Source organism: Leopardus geoffroyi, chromosome D4, assembly GCF_018350155.1.
Source record: "Leopardus geoffroyi isolate Oge1 chromosome D4, O.geoffroyi_Oge1_pat1.0, whole genome shotgun sequence".
NCBI lineage: Eukaryota > Metazoa > Chordata > Mammalia > Carnivora > Felidae > Leopardus > Leopardus geoffroyi.
Window position 1 is genome coordinate 11,955,418 of NC_059342.1, and position 23,962 is coordinate 11,979,379.

The 23,962-nt window shown below is 43.4% G+C and overlaps 1 protein-coding gene and 1 long non-coding RNA gene across 2 annotated transcripts in view; one reads left to right on the plus strand and one right to left on the minus strand.

Annotated features, from left to right (window-relative positions):
- The window catches only part of FAM189A2 (family with sequence similarity 189 member A2), a 119,638-nt gene that overhangs the window by 4,260 nt on the left and 91,416 nt on the right, over positions 1 to 23,962 (plus strand). The gene's annotated exons all lie outside the window — the stretch shown is intronic.
- Positions 6,563 to 9,620, minus strand: LOC123593871. The gene is made up of 2 exons (XR_006710568.1): positions 9,106 to 9,620; positions 6,563 to 7,638 (listed from the first exon to the last, which is right to left on the minus strand). It is a non-coding gene; the product is annotated as an uncharacterized LOC123593871 (long non-coding RNA).

Genomic DNA, 23,962 nt, shown 5'->3' on the forward strand with positions numbered 1-23,962 from the left:
CAAAGGAAGCCAGCGTTCTGAACAAAAAGAAGGAACTCTGCAGCTCCTTGGGATCATTTGCAACTCTCCAGACAAGATTGGGCCAGAAATTTCACCTGGCTCTAAAGGGAACTAATGAGTGTATCTATTCAAATCCTGTTCTCTGTGGCTACTACAGCTGGAGTGAGTTGGAACAAGAAAAAGCAATTTGGGGAAGGGTGGCAGATGTATTTGTATGGCTTAGAAAATTAGCTTGGAGTCCTGCCGAATAAGGACCCGATGGGATTTCTGAGGGATGGCTGTCTACCTTTGTTAGCAAGGTGACTGCGGAGGTCATATTTGTGGACCTGGTCTGGGGAAATGCAATCTGAAAAATTCTCTACCGGAGTGGAATGTTATCGAGTGCATAACAGGAATAGTTTTAGGCCCAGCTGGTAGACTTGTCCCTCTGCCTGTATTCCTCTGCAGGCCTAGATTAATTAATATTCCATAAATTAGTCAGTACTTTGAGATATGCATGTGACAGAGGAAAAGGAAGCCAATTCTGCAGTCTTCTGCTTTTGGGCTAACTGGGCTGAAAGGGCGTCTCCTCGAAGGACAGTAGTGCTTGTTCTGTGGGATGGGAAGGGCAGGTGGCACCTTCTCCCTACCTGTCACTTTGTTATTTGCTGCACAGATGACTGAACTAAGAGAGGAAAAGGGTCCCAGGAGAGGGAGCCTGAGAGCCTGGGGGAGAGCCAGTTCAGATCAGTTCAGATCCCTCAGTTCAGAGATCTGGCTCAGTTACTCACTGGTCCTGTGACTCAGGGTAAGTTAGTTGCCTGAGCCTCAGTCTCCTCATCTACAAAGTGGGATGGGACAGTGATTGTGAGAAATGAAGAATCTATGCAAGTGATTGGCCCACAGTAGGTACTGCAAAAATGTTAGCCAAACCTCCCACCAGTGTACGTTGGCTTCCTTTCCTCTTTGAAAAAGCTTAGGGAGCAGAGTTCCTCTGAAGGCAGGGAATTAACAAAGCACCGTGACTGAGAATGTTGGTCCCTGAGCACACTACTTGTGTGTGACTCCCTCTCTGAAAACTGCTTAATGCCCCTGAGCTAACTGTATAACCTCCGTGTTACAGCATCAGTTTCCTCATCTCTAAGTATAAAAATTGCACCTATGTCAGGGTGCCTGAGTGGCTCAGTTGTTAAACCTCTGACTTTGGCTCAGTTCATGATCTTAAGGTTCATGAGCTTCAGTCCCACATCAGGTGAGCTTGAGTCCCACTTCGGTTGATCTCTAACCCCGTCCCCGTATCAGGTGAGCCCTGGTTCTCGCTCTCTCTCTCTCTCTCTCTCTCGTTCCCTCTGCCCCTCTTAGGATCCTCCCTTTGCCCCTCGCTCACTTGTGCCCTTTCTCTTTGTCTCAAAAAAAATTGCACCTATCTCGAAACGATGGTGGTGAAGATTACATACTATAATACAGGTAATTACTTAACTATGTGCCAACATAGTAGGTGCTTAACAAATGTAAGCCTTAGAAGAACCAAGATGAATAAGTTCATCTTTATTTTTTATTTGAAATGATCTTCCTTTAAATTCACATGGAAAATTAAGAATACTTCCAATTCAAAGTTCTAAGCACAAAATGCAGGTATGTCATGTCCTGGATTTGCTTGTTTAATTGCAGATGAGCTCGACAGCCAGTGGGTGTAACTTTGTGGGCAGGGGCCCCAGCCCAGTGCTATCAGTGTGCACCGGCTCAGGAACCCCACATATTCCTTCCTTCCTTCCTTCTTCCTTCCTTCCTTCCTCCCTTCCTTCCTTCCTTCCTTCCTTCCTCCTTCCTTCCTTCCTTCCTTCCTTCCTTCCTTCCTTCCTTCCTCCCTCCCTCCCTCCCTTCCTCCTTCCTTCCTTCCTTCCTCCCTTCCTCCCTCCCTCCCTCCCTCCTTCCCTCCCTCCCTCCGTCCCTCCCTCTCTCCCTTCCTTCTCTCTCTTCCTTCATTTCTTTCTTTCAATTTATTTTTTGAGAGAGAGAGGAAAGTGCAGAGAGAGAGGAAGACATAGAATTTAAAGCAGGCTCCAGGCTCTGAACTGTCAGCACAGAGCCTGATGCGGGGCTCAAATTCACAAACCCTTAGATCATGACCTGAGCCAAAGTCGGATGCTCAACTGACTGAACCACCCAGGTAACCCTATTTTTTTAATGTGAAATTCACATAATATGAAATTACCCATTAATCATCTTAAATTTTTTTTTCAACGTTTATTTATTTTTGGGACAGAGAGAGACAGAGCATGAACGGGGGAGGGGCAGAGAGAGAGGGAGACACAGAATCGGAAACAGGCTCCAGGCTCTGAGCCATCAGCCCAGAGCCTGACGCGGGGCTCGAACTCCCGGACCGCGAGATCGTGACCTGGCTGAAGTCGGACGCTTAACCGACTGCGCCACCCAGGCGCCCCCCATTAATCATCTTAAAATGTACAATTCGGTGGCACTTACTACATTCGCAGTGTTGGGCCGACATCACCTCTATGTGGTTTCACGACATTTTCATCACCCCACAAGGAAACCCTGTTTCCATTAAGCAGTTACTCCCCATGCACCCCTCCCCTGGCCGCTGGCCACCACTGGTCTGCTTTAATCTATAGAGTTTGTCTAATCTGGATGTTTCCTATAAATGGAATCCTATAATATGTGACCTTATGTGTTTGGCTTCTTTCACTTAGTCTAGTATTTTGGAGGCTCAAACACCATTTTAATTATCACTACCCTTTGAACTGCTCTGGCTAACGTTCCAGAATTATTAGAATCCTTTTTGAGAGTGATAAGATAAAAACCAAAAACAAATAAGGGTTAAAATGCCTTCTAGGACAAATAGAGCTTCCTTCTCTGCATGTTTGGGTGTCAGATGTTTTGGGGTGGGTGAGAGACAAAGCTGCAGGTCACTGCAGCCCCACAGTGATAGAAGAGTCAGGGCTGAATGTGCCTCCCTGGCTGGTGGGTCATCCCTCACCCGTAGCTATTGCTGATGATGCTGGAGAGCAGACAGCCATGTTTAAGAACGAGAATGCTGAGAAGCAGCCTCATGAACTGTGTCCAAACAGACTTCACATTCCCGGGCCTTAGGCAGGTGCCGAACATCGAGTTGATAGACAGAGGGTCAACAGACAGTGCATCAACCCTGGAGAAGAGGAGAGAACCAGGAAGGGCAGCCCAAAGCCCTTGCCCACGGGGAAGGTGTTTAAGAGTATCATCAGCAACCAGACAAACCAGTCATGGTTCCTTTTCTGTAACATGCATTTATTGAATGTCTGGTCGCCAGGGCCTCAAAAATGAACAAAATGAGGTAGGTTCCTAGGGATCTCTGTGTCATAAGAAACCAGTGACTAAACCTATATAAAGGGCTTAGGCCAGTATTTGATACATAGTACTCTGTAGGAGGTAACTTATTATTGTTATCATAATGCCTTGTGGGATTGATATTTTCTGATTACTAGTTATAGTTAGTAGTAGCAGTAGTGGTAGTGACGTGGGTAGATGGATAGATAGGTAGGTAGAGCTACAGTCCTTTGGGGATTCTGTCAGTTACTGTACGGATCGAATCCAATTATACATTCTTGAAATGAGGAAATAACTACTGGTGAGTTCAGGGACCCACCAGGGCCACCATGAGATGGACCTGAATCCCAATGATTATCTAACCTCCATGAGTCCTCTCTGACTGGTGGGCAACAGTGGTATTTTGGGTCACAAGAAAGTAGAATCAATTCAAATCAGTAATTCAATTTTAACAGATGATCAGCAATCCTCCAAAAGTCTGATTATTTCTTCATTTTCCAGTCCATAGTCATCTGATAAATAATCTCAGGTCCCTTGGAGGAAGGAAGGCTGGGAGCCTTAACTTTGTGGTGGTGTAGCGAGTTCTTTCCTCAATGAGCCCAGCTCCCCCTTCCTTCAAGGGGTATGTGAACTGCTCACAACTAAAAACTGACTGAGGGGCTGTGCCTCTCCCATTAGGATGATTCATGTCTCTTTAGTAAACCTACGGCTTTTGGCTTATACAAATCAAATAAAATTTCTTTTTTTTTCTTTTTAAGTTTGTTTATTTTGAGAGAGAGTGAGCACATTCACACATGCAAAATCCAGTGGGACTGGATCTCTCGCATCACGAGATCATGACCTGAGCTGAAATCAAGAGTCTGATGCTTAACTGACTGAGCCACCCATGCGCCCCTGAATAAGATTTCTGAAGGTTAGCCATCAATATCACTTCTGGGGACACTAAGATCAACTAGCCCATGCCAAAGACTTCTGCAGGCCAGACTGGTGATTACTGATCCTCTCCGCTGCCCTTTACTGTAGCCACGCCTACCCTGTCTTTGATAATCAAGTGCAGCCACTTGGCCTCCACTACCCTGGGATGCCATCGTTTCCCTCTCAGAGAAGCCCAAGGAAAGAACCAGAAATTGCAGCTGGACTTTCTAACTTCTGTGAATGTTTGCAGGTTGCAGGCTCCGATCTAGTTGCCTGCATACGGATATGATACAAATGTGTCGGTTAATCTAGTCTTTTAAAAAAACATTCCTTTATATCAGCAAGGAAAGCTGAAAGCCCAATAGAAAAATGGGCAAAGGATAAAATTTCTTTAAAAAGCAATGCACCTAACTAATGATTATATGGAAAAATATTTAGCTTCACTAATAATGACATGAAGATAAGACAACACAGAGATACTCGTTTTCATCTGTGGGGGGATGTGGAGCCTTAAGAGCCTTACGTTTTGTAGTTGGAGTAAAAACTGGTCCAGGTTTTCTGTAAGACAACATAGCAATATACATCAGAACCCTTGGGTTTGGGTCCACAGTTCCATTTCAATAATTTATATTAAGGAAATAAAGTATGAAGATGTCACAGAGCCGTTTTTATGTGTGAAGTCTTGGAAACAACCTAAATATCCAAAAACAGGAACTTGCTTTACATAAGTTATGGTTTATACATGAAACATTCAGACATTCAGTCATTCATTAATAAGCACTTATCAAGCACCTGCTTTGTGAGAATTCTGTTGTAAAATCTGGGGATGCAGATGATCTCTCTTTTTTTCTTTATGGAGATTTTAGGACTTGGTGACATAGAATATATAGAAAAATAAATTTTTACTTTTTATTTTTCTATGTTTTATTTAGTTTTGAGAGATAGAGACAGAGACAGAGCACAAGTGGGGGAGGGTCAAAGAGAGACGGAGACACAGAATCCAAAGCAGGCTCCAGGCTCTGAGCTGTCAGCACAGAGCCTGACGCAGGGCTCGAACCCACGGACCGCAAGGTCATGACCCGAGCCGAAGTCAGATGCTTAACCGACTGAGCCACCCAAGCACCCCCCTTTTTTAAATTTATTTTTATTTTATTATTATTATTATCTTTTAGCTATGATGCAAATTAAAAGGGTCATGTGATAAAGAGTGGGGAGGAGGCTACTTTAGATTAAGTAAGTCAGGAAAAGCCTGACTGAGATGACATTTAAGTAGAGATGTAAATGGCAAGAAGGACACTAGAAATCATTGTTATGTAGGTCTGTATTTTTTGTCATGAAAAGATATTACAAGCCCTAGTTTTTCATAAAACTGTATTGAGGGGGGTTGTGGGGGGATGTAGTCCAGAAGGAAGCCTGAAGGAACTGATACTGATGAGAACACGTCCCCAGCTGCTGGTAACTGCAGAGATGGCTCAAAGCTGATTGAACAATAAAGTAAGTGATTGATTCCTATACCTGAAAAGGCAGGATTTCCAGGGGCTCAGTAATGTCCCAGAGGACCTGGTTGCTCTCTCTCTGTCTCTCTCTCTGTCTCTCTCTCGTACATTCCATGGAGTTGTTTCTTCTCTCAAGATCCCAAGAGAGCTGCCAACAATTCCTGGGTTACATGTTTCCTCATTAAGGTCCGGTAGGACCTAGACAGCATCTTTGTTTCAACGTCCCAGGAAAAGATATGAACTTCACTCTGGTTGAACTGGCTTGGGTCACATGACCACTCTTGAATCAAATATCTCGGCCAGGGGGATGGGCTATAATGGTTAGCTGAAATATTAAAGACCCAGCCATGGTGCCTCAGTGAGTAAATCTCTAAATCATCAGGCTGAGAACTAGCAGGGGAGCATATGTCTCAAAAGAAGTTTGGGGAAACTTTTCCTAAAGGAAGGAGAAAAATTTCTGGGTGGCAAATACCAGTTGCATACTGAAAAACACCAAAAAATGAATGTATATCACTAAGCTTTAGATAATGAAATTACCAGTGGTTTTTTACTTTCTTTTTTATGCTTTACATCTGAGTTTTTTACAGTGAGACTATATTAATTTTATAGCTACAAGACAACAAAATGATTTCTATTTTTTATAATTTTTTAATTTATTTTGAAAGAGAGAGAGAGAATGAGTGCACATGTGCAGGGGAGGGGGAGGGACAGAGAGAGAAGACAGAGAGGGAGAGAGAGAGAGAATCCCAAGCAGGGTCTGCACTAGCAACACAGGGCCAGACGGGGGGCTCGAACTCACAAACCATGAGATCATGACCTGAGCTGAAATCAAGAATGGGACACGTAACCAACTGAGCCACCTGGTGCCTCTCCATTTTTTTTTTTTTTTTTTTAATCTGGCAAAATGAATACAAGGCAATAAATGGACAAAGACTCTTTCTGGCTTCTGTGTAAGAGCTCTCGCCTTTGAATTTGCTTCTCCTTCCCTAAAGCATTGTTTTTGCCACAAGCCGGCTATTCCAACCTTTTCCCTAGGTAAAAAGCAGGTTCCTGTTACAGGCAGGTTCTTGGACCCACAGAGTCTCCCTCCTACCCGCCCTGTTCCACTTAACAATTTAGCAAGGCCTGCTGGCTTGCATTGCCCAGCTTCGTATGTGCTATTCTGGGCCCCTGTAATTCTTCAGCCAGTTGAGAGTTCTCTTTGGTCACAGCTGAGATACTGCAGACTAAGAATAGGCGCCTGACTGATGAAGGAAGGTGACAGCGATGGGGCCGCGAGGAAATGTGCTCCCTGCCAGGGCTGCTTTAACAGTCCTAAAGCTCAGTTTTGTTCTTTGCTCCTGGGTGTGCCGCTGGTCTGTGGTTCTGTTTTCCATATGTTTCTTGTAATCTTGCCAGCTGCGTAATCACACAAGTGACTTGGGCTGGAGAGGCTTTTTAAGGGTCCCAGAGAATGCTCCTTCTCAGCCGGGCTTCCTACTGGAAGTCCCGGATCCGCGTTTGTCACACAATTCTCTATTGTGCACTTGGGGACTTTTTCCTCAGAGGCTTTTGATTGGAGGCCAAAAGGATATTTTTGCATTTTCTGAGAGCTGCTGAGAGAAACCAGTGAAATTCTCTGCCTTCTCAGCACAGTGCCTGCTCTTGTAAAGTGGCAAAGGGTTTTACCGTTACAGGGTGAGCTCCACCCCTGCCCAGCTCGGTAGCCTCGGGGAGTTTACGTGTTTTAAGCCTGTAACCCATGTTTGGGGCCTCAGCTGGAGGTCGTCAGGGTTGGGGCTGGACTCATCTGAGAGCTCATTCACACACATGTCTAGCAGGTGGATGCTGGCCGTCAGCAGGAGTTTCCACTTTTCCATGTGGTTTCTCTGCAAGTTGGGTTGGACTTCCTCAGAGCACGATGGCTGTGTTCCCCACGCAAGCGCTGCAAAAGAGGGAGCAGGGAAGAAATTCTATCTCCTCTGACCTCGCCTCACAAGTCATAAGTCATTATTTCTACCACATTCTATCCACGGAAGCAGTCATCAGTCCCACTCAGGTTCAGAGGGAGACTAACTAGAATCTGCTTTTTGATGAAGAGAGACAGGTTCTGGAAGAGGGTGAGACTGGAAATTTTACTGGGGTGACTTTGGGAAAATATAACCTGCCACATTTGCACACAGGTCACTAAGCGAGTTCACCGAGGTGCTTCCAAAACTCAATAATTATACTTTGAGATGGAGAAAGGTGATGATGTCGGGAAGGAGCATGGCTGGCTCCACTGTGATAAACTAGGATAGACGTTTGTTCCAGTTTCCCAGAGCAATTGCTGAGAGAAAGTCCAAGAAAAAGGAAGGCCATAGGAAGGAGCCTAGTTCAAAAATGTTTACTGGTTGGCTGAAACACCCTGGCCTGCTATAGAGACCTTAGGTGTACTATTTACTGAAGAATTTTTTTTAAGTTTATTTATGTATTTGAGACAGAGACAGGGTGAGTGAGGGGGCAGGTGGGGGTGTGGGGAGGGAGAGAGAGAGAGAGAGAGAGAGAATATCCCAAGCAGGCTCCACACTATCAGCACAGAGCCCGACGTGGGGCTCGAACCCGCAAAACCGTGAGGTCATGACCAAAACCAAGAGTCAGATGGTCAACCAGCTGAGCCATCCAGGTGCCCCAAGACCTTAAGTTTAAATAGTTGAATCCTCTGGATGCCTGGTTGGCTCATTTGGTTGAGCGTTCAACTTCAGCTCAGGTCATGATCTCGAGGTTCGTGAGTTTGAGCCTGCTTTGGATTCTGTGTCTCTGTCTCTCTCTGCCCCTCTCCACTCATGCTCTGTCTCTGTCTCTCTCTCCCTCAAAAATAAATAAAACATTTTTTAAAAAGTTGAATTTTCTTACAAACTTGAAGGACAGAGCTCTACGAAGGCAGAGACCAAGTCTGCCCCATTCTGACGTGTGTTCAACGTGCCTCACATATACAGCTCCAGTGACACATGTGGAAAGGGGAGAGGGCTGGGCTATTGGCCAAGATCTGAGACTAAAGATGGGTCTCAAGCTTGACCAGTAGGTGACATTCTGTGTGTCCTAGGTGTGTGCTGTGCTGTCAGAGCACTAGCATCCAGAGGGAGCACAAGGGTTGCAAACCTCCAAGGCGCTCTGTGAACAGGAGCCTCGAGCCTTTACGCACTTTCTGACCCATTTCTGTTTTCATGCCCATTTGCAAAGGTAGGGGCCCACAAGTTGCAGGCGATGCCATTAGAAATTCAGTCCCCTGTCTGCAAGTGTGTTAATTCACATACTCCGAGTGGATTTATTGAGTGGTTAGTAGGCACCAGATGTTGAAAACGGGTGAGATGGTGTCTTAGTGACTCCATAGCCTGAACTGTGGTCTGGAGTGTGGCAGGGAAATGCTCACCCAAGGATGGAGGGACAAAAGGGCCCGGGAGACGTGGTCCGAAGAAGAGAGGAGAGGAGGCTGAGGCAGAAGCTTCTGCTCCCTTTTACTGAGACTTCTGGGCTGCGCCTCAGCCAAGACTTCACACAGACGTACCCCCTGGATTCCCCACACGGCGACTCTCAGGTAGCCTTCTGCTGGCACCAGCCCCAGCCTCATAGTAGAGGAGAGTGGATGGCCTGGGCCTGGGTACGTTATCGACTCTTCCTTCAACAAGCATAGCCTCCTCTTGATTCCCACTCAAGCCTTGGGTGCTGGATGTAGAAAATTGCATGGCCAGGGAACAGAGTCTTAGATTTTCAGGGCTGTTGGCGCGTTCTGCGGTTTTCCTCGGGCTTCTTCTAGGTGTTCTTGGTCAGGCCTCTTGCCTCCATCCATCATTCCAGTGCCTTCCTCCTCACACCCCCTCTCTCATGCCCAGACCCAGGCTGAGATGTGCACCACGCGCACATCTGCAGGCAATGAGAGAATCCTGGACTCTGGGAGTTCCGGAAGCCAATACTAGAAAGGGGTAGGGAAGCTTCAGGTTTAGAGCATTCTAGGAAGTAGTGTGGAGACGACCAATGCTATACTTGTGGAAATTTCCTCTGTAAAACATTTGTCAAGTAAAAAGTTCTTTTCATCGCCTTCTCATCAGCAGAAGAGCAACTTCTCCAGTGTCCTAGACTTCTCTGTGTCTCTATCTCTGGCTCTTTCTGTCTCCCCTCAGTTTTCCTTCTTAAACTAAAGGCTCCTGGTAGCCCCCAGATTTCCACTTCCTCTTTCTTTTACATTAAAAATAATTTCTTTAACATTGTATTTTGTTAGAGACAGAGACAGAGTGTGAGCAGGGGAGGGGCAGAGAGAGAGGGAGACACAATCTGAAGCAGGTTCCAGGCTCTGAGCTGTCAGCACAGAGCCCAATGTGGGACTCGAACCCATGAACTGTGAGATCATGACCTGAGCTGAGGTTAGACGCTCAACTGACTGAGCCACCTAGGCCCCTCCACTTTCTCTTTCAATATAAGCAGTCCTCCTCAGGAGCTCAACCACTTTGACTAGTGCTGTTCTTTTTTGCTTTAGGTATTATCTTAAATGTTGCCTCCTCCAGGAATCCTTCCTAGGGCTGGGTTAGGGGCCCTGCTGTGGGTTCCCACAGCAGTTTACCTTTCCCACTAGCAAATCATTTGTCACATTGTAAAAAAAATGTTGATTATTGCCTTCTGAATGTTATTTCTCCTCCTCTAGGCTCTAAGCTCTTTGAAAGAAGGTGTGGTTTCTTTTTCTTCCATTTTAGCTCCTGTGGTGAGCATAAGGAGCGATTCAATAAATGTGTGTCATAACAGGAAAATATACATTACTTCATGTTCTTCCTAGATTTTCCAGGGGCAAAAGAGAATGAGGAGAAAATGTGGAGAACTTGCATAAGGAATGGCACCCCCTGCCCTGATATAGTTTCTTCCTAATACTTTCACCAGTATTGGGACCATTGTGTTGTGGTGAGATGTAGTTAAATCCAAGCCATCTTCAAGGTTTGAGGCATCAAGTTTCTGGGAACAGGGAGTGGGTCACCCTTAAATGGTAAATAGCCATTCTGTGTCCTTATGTTAGAGAATAGCCAGGTGCACAGCAAGAACAAAATCAAGAACAAAAGAGGACTGGTGTGGTATTGTGATTTACAGTAAGAAATATGTATTTAGTCTTTATCCACTGTTCCTGGCACAGAGCTCCTAAAAGCCTTGGAATTTCCTAAGTAACAAGAGTGATCGATTGATAAAGGTCTTCTGTTAATAAATTGATCACCAATGGGCAATGATTCAATCAAACATGCCTACGTAAAGAATAAGACAGTGACAGCAACCCCCACCCCTCCTAAAATAAAATGAAAATGAAAACAAAAACAGAAAAGGAGGGTTGCAGAGACCTTCTGGGCTGGTGCACCCCTAGAGGTGCTGGGGCGGGGGGCGTGCTCAGAGAGCCTGGATGCTCCGTGCCTGTTCACCCCGCTTTGCCTGGCGCATCTCTTCCATCTGACTGTTTCTGAATTATATCCTTTTATAATAAACCGTCATCTGGTGAGCAAAATGTTTCTCTGAGTTCTCTGAGCTACTCTAGCAGATTAATCCAACCCAACAGTGGAGGTCCATCTACAGCCAGTGGGTCAGAAGCACAGATGACACCTGGGCTTGAGACTGGCCCCTGAGGTGAGCAGGGAGGGGGCTGTCTCTGGAGGACTGAGCCTTTAACCTGAGGATATGATGCCGTCTCCAGGCAGACAGCATCAGAATTGAGTTAGATTGTGGGGCACTCAATTGGTGCCTGAGAATTGCCTGGTGGTGTGGGAACTACCCCCCCCACCCCCCACCCCCACCCCAAACATTAGAATTGAGTGCGGAATCTTAGTTGGTGATCAGAGGTGGGATCAGAGTTAGAATTTTTAACTGCTGTTAAGTTGGTGAGAGAAAAGGCTCAGAGTTTCTGCCCTAGATGTTGAGCGCTGATATTCCAAGAACTGCATTCTTAGAGAAATTGTTGTGTGCTGGATTTGCTATTTTTTTTTTAAAGAAGTGAGTTTTGATTGTTATCAAAGTAATACATGCATATAATTTTAAAAAATAAAATATTTTGTTAAAAACCTATAGCAAAAGAAAATAGCCCCTGCCTCACCTGCCCATTCCCCAGTTCTGCTCTCTGAGGCAATGGCTTTCAAACACGTTGAGCTGTAGATAGTGTGGTTATGTCGTTATTTCTCAATTTATCTGTTTTTGACAGTATCTGTCTGATGACTTGTTATTGATATTGAGGGTGTGTGCCTCTCTTAACCACATCCCTACATACATGCCCTCCTGCCATCATCTCAGTAGAGTTATTAGTAAAGATGAGGTTCAGTTGTATATAACAGAAACTTTGAAATAACTGTGACTTAAACAGAATTTTCTTCCCTCTAGAGTAAAAGAAACTGGGAAGCAGCGCTTCTGGAGATGGTATAGTGGTTTTACAGGCACCTGGAAGGAGGCGTCACCATCCTTCCTAGCGCTGGCTTCCATTTTCAAGGTCACCGTTGGAGATCCAGCTATTTATATGCCCGAGTTCTCCAGGGAGGAAGACGGAAGAAGGGGCTGTCTCCATGGATGTGCATATTCTGGACATTTAGAATCATACAATATGTGGTCCTTTGTATCTGGCTGCTTTTACTTAGGATGATGTTTCCAAAGGTCATTCATGTAGCACGTATCAGTACTTCATTCCTTTCTGTTACTAAGTAACATTCCATTGTACAGATACACTACATTTTATTTCTCTCTTAATCAGCTGATGGGCATTTGGACTGTTTTCACTCTTTGGTGATTATGAACAATGCTGCTATTAGCATTTGCATACAAGTTTTTGCGTGGACATAGTTTTAATTTCTCTTGGGCATATACCTAGAGGTGGAATTGCTGGGTGCTGTGGTAACGCTATGTTACACATTTTGAAGGACTGTCAGATTTTTTGGAAAGCAGCTGCACCATTTTGCACTCCATCAGCAGTGTGTGAGGGTTTCAGTTTCTCTATATTCTTGCCAGCACTTGTTTTTGTCTATCTTTTTAATTCTAGCCATCCTAGTGGATGTGATGTGGGATCTCATTGTAGTTTTGATTTGTGTTTCTCTAACGAGTAATGATACTGAGTGTTTTTATTTTTAATGTGTTTTTAACGTTTATTTTGTAATTATTATTCTATTTTAATTCCAGTGTAGTTAACACACAGTGTTGTGTTAGTTTTAGGTGTACAATATAGTGATCCAACAGTTCTTTACATCACCAGTGGATATTGAGCATTTTTGTTTATTTGGCCATTTGTACATCCTCTTTGGAGAAATGTCTATTTTAATCTTTTTCTCATTAAAAAAATTTTTTTAATGTTTATTTATTTATGAGAGAGACAAAGACAGAGTGTGAGCAGGGTAGGGGCAGAGAGAACGGGAGACAGAATCCGGAGCAGCCTCCAGGCTCTGAGCTGTCAGCACAGAGCCTGACACGGGGCCCGAACGCACCAACCGTGAGATCGTGACCTGAGCCGAAGTCGGACACCCAACCAACTGAGCCACCCAGGTGCCCCAGTCTTTTTCTCGTTTTTAAATTGGGTTATCTTCTTATTGTGGAGTTGTAAAAGTTCTTCTTATATTCTATATACAAGTCTCTAATCAAATACACAATTTGCACACATTTCTCCCATTCAGTGGTTATCTTTTTACTTTCTTACTGGTATCTTTTGAAGCACGTTTTTCATTTTTATAATGTCTAGCTTACCTATTTTTTTCCTTCACTATTTGTGTTTTTGGTGCCCTGTGTTGATTTGCCACAGAGTTTTGAGTGTTGAGATTTTGTTTTCGGTGGTTGCTCTAGGAATTATGATATCCATCTTTAACTTTTAGCCATCTGCTTCCAATTGATTCTGACTTAATTCTGCTAAAATATAGCAACTCTGCTTGAACATAGCCCCACCTCTCCCGTTTGTGCTGTCATTGTCATATACGCTACGTACTTGTGTGTTATAAACCCAAGAGCACAGCTGTTTTTTTTGGTTAGATGAAATGGCAAATTTAAGTTCAGGTCAACAGTAACATGAAGGGGTGGGAGATGGGCGAAGAGTTACTATGTGCAAATTGTGGTGAGGTTTTTTTTCCAAGTCCAGGAGTAGCATAGAAATATCAAGTAACTTTCAATATTTATGGGGAAAAAATTGGGTGGCGTTGACAGTAATGTTAAAAGTATGGGAAGGCAAGTATAGTGTACAGGCCAGTAGAGGGATACAGAAAGGGAAAATATAGAAAACCTTGTCAAAATTCATCAGTCTGGAATAGAGGAAAAAGTAGAGAAAGGATACTAAAGAGAAAATATGTAATATAGCAGTAGAAGCAAGTAAAAATGAATCAACAAGTAAAATAAATTTAAATGTATTAAAATTGTCTCATTAAAGATAGATAATGAGTTGGGTCTTCAAAGTGTAACTATACTTAAAACAGATACATCTACAACACTACCACTGGAAAAGCTGAAAATAGAAGAATGGAGAAAGATATAGCAAGCAAATACTAACTAAAAGAAAGCTTGTAAAGTCAGAAAAAAATTCAAAAATAGAAGCCTTACTGGTAATAAAGAAGAATACTCAATTACTTAAGTACAAAATGTGAAACTGATAGAATCATAAGACATGAACAAATACACAAACTAATGTTCTTTGCGACTAGGAAGAAATGGCTTCCACAATTGGCTCTATGACTGTGTTCTGTGCAATGAAATAGAATAAATATTGTGTGGCAACTTTTAAGAAACTCTCTAGAAAGTCATTTGCACCTGTCCTTTGCTCCCTCTTCATTTCTTCCTCCAATCAGCTAGCTGGAATATGGATGTAATGCCCAGATCTGAAGCTGCTATATTATACTGTGAGGCAGGAGGCATGTGCAAAAGAGAGCAGAACAGCAAAATAAAACAAAACCATATCCCTGATAACTTTGTGTTACTATCTACCAATCCTGTACAGTCTGTCTCTGGAATTCTTTTATATCTCAGAGAAACAGATTTATAGCTTGTTGAGCCAGTAGGATTTTGGATTTTCTGTCAGCTGTCAGGAGCATTGAACATGTAGTCCTTCTTTAAAGGAGTGCTCAACTATTGGTTATACGACTTTTTTGGTCAAGCTTCTGATACCCCTTCTTAGTATGTGATTGGCAGTGGTTTTGCATGCATTTCAGTTAGAAAGTATAACACGGTGTCACCTAGTTTTTTCTCAGGTCTCATAAAAGCACAGCTCTGCGAAGAAATATGTATCTAATCGAGGTCAGTTCTTCAACAATGAAAATTTGTTTCACTGATAACAATTTTCTTCTACCCAACTGAACTGTTTCTGCACCTTTCAAGATACACAATAGGTACACAATAACTTCTCATTTTCATGCTGAAATGTAGTATAATCTTTTTGAAGATCACTTAACACATGCATACCACAGTGCACACTATTTAGCTGAAGTGATGTTGAGGTGAATAACCAAATGACCAAGGTCAGTTTTGTAAAGGCAGCAATAAATATGTCCTGACTAATGCCTGGTGAAGAGTCATTACACAGTGCTATAGATTATTAGGTCTGTGCAGCCTAGTTTCAAGGATAATAAAATGTGTCTTAGAATCAATGACATATACTAAGTTTTGATACCCAATAAGGAAAATCCTTCCACCCTGATGGTTGTTGTTTTAAGCCACTAAATTTTGGGGGTGATTTATCCTGCAACAAAACTTTAGTGATACACTCATTTGTGAAAATAACTGGGAAATGCATCTGTTTCTAAAGTTATACAAATTCCTCATTGAATAAAATGTTAGACACCCTATACAGGATCGGTTCTTGACCACACATATTCTGTGCTTATGATAAAGGGAGAAATAACATCTTAGCCATTGCTTTTATTTAAATGTCAACTTGTTCTTTCTGTAAGTAACCATGTACGTTGGGAAAGCTGAGAGTCACCTAGATTTAGGCCCAGGGGAAGACAAGTAAGCTCAGAAAAACCACAAATCATATTGTGGCTGAGAACTCAGACTGATATTTATGAGCAATTATAGCAAAGATTCAGTCATTTTAAAGTATGTGCTTTTAGGGGTGAGTAATAAACCTTTCCAGAACTGAAAGGACTCTTCTGCTGTCAGTTCTTTTCCAGTCCCTGTTCTCTCCTCCCCAGGAATAAAGTGTCAGAATAGCATCTGTACAATCTAATGCCCACATTTTTAACAGGAGTACCATTTTGCTATCGATAATCATTGAAGGTGGGTGATAGGCACATAGGAGTTCGTTGTTCAATTTTCTCTAGTTTGTAGTATGTTTGAAAGATTTTATGATAGGGGCACCTGGGTGGCTCAGTTGGTTAAGCATCCAACTCTTGATTTTGGCTCAGGTCATGATATCGGGGTCGTGAGACTGAGCCCTGTGTCAGGCTCTGTGCTGACAGCACAGAGCCTGCTTGGGATTCTCTCTCTCCCCCTCTCCCTCTGCCCCTCCCCAGATCTCTCTCTCTCTCAAAATGAATAAATAGACTTAAAAAAAAGAAAGTTTTTATGATCAAATTTTTAAAAAAATTTTTAACGTTTATTTATTTTTGAGACAGAGAGAGACAGAGCATGAACAGGGGAGGGTCAGAGAGAGAGGGAGACACAGAATCCGAAACAGGCTCCAGGCTCTGAGCTGTCAGCACAGAGCCTGACATGGAGCTCGAACTCACGGACCACGAGATCATGACCCGAGCCAAAGTCGGACGCTTAACCGACTGAGCCACCCAGGCACCCCTATGATCAAATATTTATTTAAAAGGCTGCTTCTTTGAGCAGTTCCAAACAATGATTGATATTCAGTGTTTATTTATCCATATTGGTATAATTTAATATTTAATAATTAGGCACTCAGGGGGTGCCTGCATGGCTCTGTCAGTTAAGTGTCCAACCTTGGCTCAGGTCATGATCTCATGGTCTGTGAGTTCGAGCCCTACGTCTGGCTCTGTGCTGACAGCTCAGAGTCCGGAGCCTGCTTCAGATTCCGTCTTCCTCTCTCTTTGCCCCTCCCCTGCTCACAGTCTGTCTCTCTCAAAAAAAAAAACATTAAAAAAATTTTTAAAATAATAATAATTAGGCACACACAATGTACATTTCTTCCTAAGAAATATCTAGATCATTTCTGCTATAAATAGTCTCTAAAACATTTATGAATGTAATGCTATCATGTCTGAGATTTGCTTTAAATTATGCCAGTGGTGAAGGGCGTAGAGAGTATGAATGCAACAAGACTGGCCACAGGTCAGTAATGGTTGAAGCCGGGTGAAAGGTGCCTGGGGCTACTTACGCTCTCCTCTCTACTTCTGTGCACATTAGAAATTTTCTGCAATAAAAAAAAAAGATGTATCTGTTGTCCAGCAATTCCGCTTCTAGGTATATACTCTCAAAGAATTGAAAGCAGAGACTTCAACAAACATTTGGCCACCCATGTTCACAGCAGCATTATTCGCAAGAACTAAAAGAGGAAGCAACCCAAATGTCCACCGATGGAAGGATGGAGAAACAGAATGTATCAGATATGAATACAACGAAGCATTTTTCAGACTTAAAAAGGGAGGAAATTCTGACACATGTTACAACATGGGTGAACCTTGAAGACATGATGCTGAGTGAAACAAACCAGTCGGAAAAGGACTGACCGTATGATTCTACTTATATGAGGTACCTAGAATAAGCCAAATTCGTAGAAGTGGAAGGTAGAATCGTGGTTGCCAGGGCCTGGGCGGGGGCAGGGGGGGAAGGAGACTGGAGAGTTGGTGTCTAATGGGTAGAGTTTCAGTTTGGGAAGATGAAAAAAGCTGTGGAGACAGATGGTGGTGATGGTCGCACAGCAGTGTGAATGTACGTGGTGCCACTGAACTGTACATTTACAAAGGGCTAAAATGGCAAACGTTACATATATTTTTTGACCACAGTAAAAGACATTTTAAAGAGATACGTTTGGTTTTTAAAAAAATGATACTGGGGAGAGAGATGTCGAGAGAGACAAACTAAAAGACGTGGACGTGATGAGCACTGCTTGAATCTCTAAAAACTCTGATAATCCTTCTGTCCTCACACATACCCATCAGTTCCTTGTACAGATTCTCTGGTTTACCCCCCACGCACCCCCCTCCCTGCCCCGCGTGGACTCTGTTCCTCCAATGTCCCCATGCTTCATAGTCAGCCCTCAAGTGCCACCTAGAGCCGTCAGAGACAAACTTGAGAAGAGGCGTGCTTCTCCGCCATGCCTCTTGGATGTCCGCCTTTGACAGCCTCTCAGGACTTCCCTGTCTCAAAGCCTGCCCTCCCAGATGGTTCTGGGCTCTTCCTTTCCGGATGTCCTCTTAACCGGGTCTGGCCGCCTGGCAACACTCCTGACTCCTCTGAGGAGAAACCTGGCGAATGTGCCCTGCTCCCACTTTCTGCACTTCACACGTCCTGCTTCACACCTCTGGGTTCTCCCACTTAGCCGTGTTGCTTTTTGCCGCCGTCCGTGCTTGTTGGTGCCCCCTCAAACTACCTAGGAGTCTGTGTGTCTTGGAAAACACGTCCAGAACGCTCTGGCAGAGCTCATTAGAAACTCTTTATGGCATTGGAAGAAGTCCAATAGTGGGAATAAATCACATCAGAAGTTAAATATCAGTCGTTTAAGAACATTCTACATTAAGGAAAATGGTGGTTTGTAAACATAGCCACTTAAGGACAGACACAGTAAGATTACAAAAATAAGTGGAGTAAATGTGTTTTAAGACAAATGACTTCTGTCAATCACCTGTCTGATTTATTTTCACTTGTTTATACCTTCTCTCTCCCCCACAGTGTTTGTTTTATTTCATTAAAAAAAATTTTTTAATGTTTATTTTTGAGAGAGCGAGAGACAGAGACAGTATGAGCAGGGGAGGGGCAGAGAGAGAGGGAGACACAGAATCCGAAGCAGGCTCCAGGCTCCAAGCTGTCTGCACAGAGCCCCCACACAGGGCTCGAACCCATGAACCGTGAGACCATGACTTGAGCTGAAGTCAGGCGCTTAACTGGCTGAGCCACCCAGGCGCCCCCTCCCCCACAGTGTTTAAAGTGGCTTGCAGTGATGTGTAGAATTAAGCAGGATGAAAAATAGTAACAAAAGGCGATGCCATCATAAATGCCTGGTGTAAGAAAAGCAGTTTGTGGGGCGCCTGGGTGGCGCAGTCGGTTAAGCGTCCGACTTCAGCCAGGTCACGATCTCGCAGTCCGTGAGTTCGAGCCCCGCGTCGGGCTCTGGGCTGATGGCTCAAAGCCTGGATCCTGTTTCCGATTCTGTGTCTCCCTCTCTCTCTGCCCCTCCCCTGTTCATGCTCTGTCTCTAACTGTCCCAAAAATAAATAAACGTTGAAAAAAAAAATTAAAAAAAAAAAAAAAAAAAAAAGAAAAGCAGTTTGTTTCAGGGATGAGGCAGGTGTATACAACTTGCGTGTTCTTTGCTGGTGGCACAACACCAGATGGGCTCTGAGCGACTCAGTAGCCAAAACCAAGTGGGAAGTGCTGTGGGTGACAAGAGTCACGGCAGTGGTTAAAAAAACCCTTGGAAGTCCCCAAGTCAAGTTAATGCCGGCTGATGAGTCCTCTCTGGGCCCAGCTATTTCAGATCCAGTGTCAGGATCTGATACTGGATCTCTTGGGAAGATGCTCCACCCACACTATGCCTGGCACCCAGAGAGCATCCTGCTTCTAGAGCCTTCTGGTGACAGACGGCATCTGGCCATTCTCCCTTCCCACCCCCACCACTCGGAGCCTACATGGGAGGCCCAAGACCAGGCAAGTGTGCAGCACAGAACAAAGTGTTCGAGTCTGGTCCCACGTTGAGCTTTTGTTAACGACTACTGATCTATGAAACACTGATGAAACCAAATTTGAAAACAGTCTATTGTTTTTGTTCTGGATTTTACACGTAAACATCTCTGTTTAAATTGAAGACAGTAGGGGAAAAAGTTGCTACAGTTTTTCACTCGCATAGATACATCTACTCCAGTCCCAAAGCAGAATGCTTTTCTTTTATCACTTCCACTGCTGGGGAGATAGCAAAGCAATTTAGAGCCTAGTAGAGGAAGTTGATTTGACCTTGGCACAAAACTTATTGTCACATCAAGAGACACAGAGGCTGAACATTCTCTGGGCAGTGTCTGACTATCTAGTCAACAGAAGATCAAAGCAATACATGAGCTGTCAGCCCCAGAACAGCAGCAGGGACAAGATTTTGGGTTCCAGAAGGTTTACCCCACAGGGTGTGGGTGGGCCTGGGTCAGTACAGTGTGTAAGAAAGAAAATCAGGTCACAAAAGCTGACCTTAAAGCTTTCCATGCCCAGGGGAAGGGTCCAGACAGAGAGCAGATAGCAGTTTCATAGACAAGTCCCTGAGGCAGTCAGATATGTCTCTCTGTTGTCCAGTTTTTGTCAAGAGTGTTGCTATGGGAAATGACAGTCATGGACTGTCACACTACCTGCAATTTACCTGATAGTCTGAAACATTGTCTTTCAACTGTAATTGTCTGGTCATCTGAGAGCCACACACGTGGACAGTACTTTTCCGACCACCTTTGAAGATTCCTTAATGACTTCCGGGTTCCACTTTTCTCAGAGTGAATGACACATTCAGAAGGAGCCCCGTCGAAACCGCCTACTGCTTTGTCATTAGGGTGATTATGAGAATACTGTCTCTTACAACACACAGAATTCCTGCGAGTTGTAATAAAGGAAGTTCCAGAAAAAGTTCTGCTTCTCCTGAATAGCTGGTTTATTTTTGTTTCAACCATTGTATGATTCTTGTCATCCACAGCATTTCCCACTTTGTTGTTGTTTTATTTCTTTTTGGTGGTGAGAACACTTAAGATCTATCCTCTTAGCAAATCTCAAGTACACCATACGGTATTACTAAGGTCACATTGTGGTACATTAGATCTCTAGAACGTAGTTATCTTGTGTAACTGACACTTTGTACCCCTAGATCAACATTTCCTCAATTTCTCCTCCCACTAGCCCCTGGAAATCACCATGTTATGCTTGGCCTCTGTGAGTTTGACTAGTTTGGATTCCACATATAAGTGATATCATGCAGTATTTTTCTTTTTGTATCTGGCTTATTTCACTTAGCCTCCAGATTCATTCATGCTTAATGTCTTCCAAGTTTATCCATGTTGTGACAAATAACAGGATTTCCTTCTCTTTTAAGGCTGGAAAATATTCTGTTGTGTTTCTATATAATGCCCACATTATGTATCATAATGCCTGTTGTGTAGATAGATAGATAGATAGATAGATAGATAGATAGATATAATGTATATAAATAATATGCATTCAGTGTTTGTCCATTCATCTGTCAGTGGACATTTAGGGTTGTGTCCTGTCTTGGCTATTGTGAATAAAAGGTTCCAGTGAATATGGGTGTTCAGATACATGATATCATTTCTCTCAGATACATTCTCAGAAGTGAGACTGCTGGACCATAAGGTAGCTCTATTTTAACACTTCGAGGAACCTCCACACTGATTGCTGTACCAGTTTGCATTCCCACCAACAGTGCACCAGGGTTCCTTTTTCTCCACATCTTTGTCTATACTTGTTATTTTTGAACTGCTGTCAATTCTCCCTTCAGATGTGCCAATATTTGCTTTATCCATTTTGGTGCTCTAATGTCAGACGAATATGTATTTATAATGGTTGTATCTTCCTATTCATTGACCCTTTTAAAATTATATAACAACCTTCTTTGTCTCTACAGATAGTTTTTGATTTAAAGTCTATTTTGTGTAATACAAGTGTAGCCATCTCTGCTTTTTTTTTTTTTTGATTGTCATTAGCATTGAATATATTTTTCCATCTCTTCACTTTCAGCCTACGTGTGTCCTTAGATCTCAAATGTCTTATAGATAGCATATCACTGGATCTCTTAAAATCCATTCATCCATTCTATGCCTTTTGATTGGGGAGTATAGTCTATTTACATTTAGAGTAATTATTAATAGAGGAGAACTTACCGTTGTTATTTTGTTAGTTATTTTCCGTCTGTTCACAGTTGTTTTGTCCCCTCTTTTGCTGTCTTCCTTTGTTATTTGATGATATTTTATTTTGGTAGTGATTTGCTTTGACTATTTTCTTTTTTTTAAATTTTTTAATGTTTCTTTATTTTTGAGAGAGAGAGAGAGAGCGAGCGAGGGAGGGACAGAGAGAGGGAGACACAGAATCTGAAGCAGGCTTCAGGCTCTGAGCTGTCAGCACAGAGCCCGACGCAGGGGTTGAACTTGTGAACTGCGAGATCATGACCTGAACCGAGGGTTGGATGCTCAAGTGACTGACCCACGTAGGTGCCACAATTCTTTTCGTTTTATTTGTTTATTTTATGTGTATCTATTATTGTTTTTTTTTTTCTTTGCGGTTATCCCGAGACTTGTATAAAATATCTTGTAGTTAAAGCCATCTATTTTAAGTTGATAACAGCTAAACTTCAATCACATTTAAAATAAAACTTTAAATCATTGTTATTTTTCTGGGGGAATGAGGGCTTGGATGGACCTCCTAGTCTGTCACCTTGTTAATGTTACCTTTTTGACGTGTGACATTTATATCCTAAGATGGCTTAACACTTTCTGTCCAACCTGTCCATTCCTCTGCTGAAAAACACCTTATTGTGGTCATTTTGTCTATTCCTCTCCCCACTGCTTTCCATCCCATTCCTTGAGCCTGGAACTCCTTAAGGTTAAAAAATAGGAAGGAGCTTCCCTACCTTGGAGCCACATTGGATTGCATTGCCTGAACCTGAATTAAATATCTGATAGAACATTTTTTGAGGTTGTATGTATGTGTTCTTGCCTGGCTGAGAGATGGGCTACTTTTTCTCTCTCAAATCAGCAGTGGATGCCTGGAGTGCTCTAGAGTGGAAGATAGGGAGGCAGAGAACTGAATGGGGCCAGCTGTCCAGCTTGTGAATTGCCCCTCCTTCCGGTGCAGAGTGATGCTGTTCAGGATGCCAGAGCTAGGGGAGCTGAATGAGGAAATGGAGCTTGGAAAATCTGAATAAGAACAGAACCACCCATCTAAGGAAGGAGAGGCAGCCTCAGCCCCTGGGCTCTGTGTAAAGTGACATTTCTTACCCTTTCCGAGCGGTTTTCCCGTTTCCTTTTCTCATGGATAGGAAAAAAGTTACCAACTGGTAGTCCTGGTCTCAAGCAAGTAATCTGTAAATGAAATCTAGGGACACCCAGACAGGGTAACTCCCTGCTCCGTTTCATGGGGCGAAGATGGTTCTGGACATTTCTTCCCATGTTGTTTTCATCCAGTGAGGTCAGTTTTACCTCATAGATTCATGCCTTCCCTTTTCATTAATCTAAGTGTTTCCTTAACCCTAATCCTATGCGTATCAGCCAAAGCAGCCATCATACTCATAAGCTTGCCAAAGCTTTATCTTTTGAGATAATTGAATTAATGTGGAGTTATAAGAACTAAAACAGGGCTGCCTGGGTGTCTCAGTCAGTTAAGCATCCAACTTCAGCTCAGGTCACGATCTTATGGTTCATGGGTTTGAGCCCCACATCGGGCTCTGTGTTGACAGCTCGGAGCCTGGAGCCTGCTTCAGATTCTGTTAACTCTTTCTCTGTCCCTCCCCCACTCAGGCTCGCTCGCTCTCTCTCAAAAATAAACAAACATTAAAAAATTTAAAGAAATAATAAAGAGATCCCATAGACCCTTCTCTCAGGCTCTCCCTTTGGTGATATCTTGCATAACTATAGTACAATCTCACAACCAGGGAACTGAAGGGTTATAATTGGTCCACCTTATTGAGATTTCACCAGTTTTGCATGAACTTGTGTGTGTGTGTGTGTTCTATTCTATGTAGTTTTATCACATATGTAGATTCTTGACCACTACCCCATCAAGATACAAAACAATTCCATTACTACAAGGCTCTCTCTCTCTTTTTTTAATGTTTCTTTATATTAGAGAGAGACAGAGCATGAGCAGAGGAGGGGCAGAGAGAGAGGGAGACAGAGAATCTGATGCAGGCTCCAGGCTCTGAGCTGTCAGCACAGGGCCCGATGCAGGGCTTGAACTCACAAACTGCAAGGTCATGACCTGAGCCGAAGTCAGATGCTCAACCGACTGAGCCACCCAGGCGCCCCACAAAGCTCTCTTGCTGCCCTTTTGTGGCTGCATCTATTCCCTTCCCTATCCCTAAACCCTGGCAACCATTAATCTTCCCTCCATCTGTATCATTTCACCATTTCAAGAATGCTACATAAACAGAA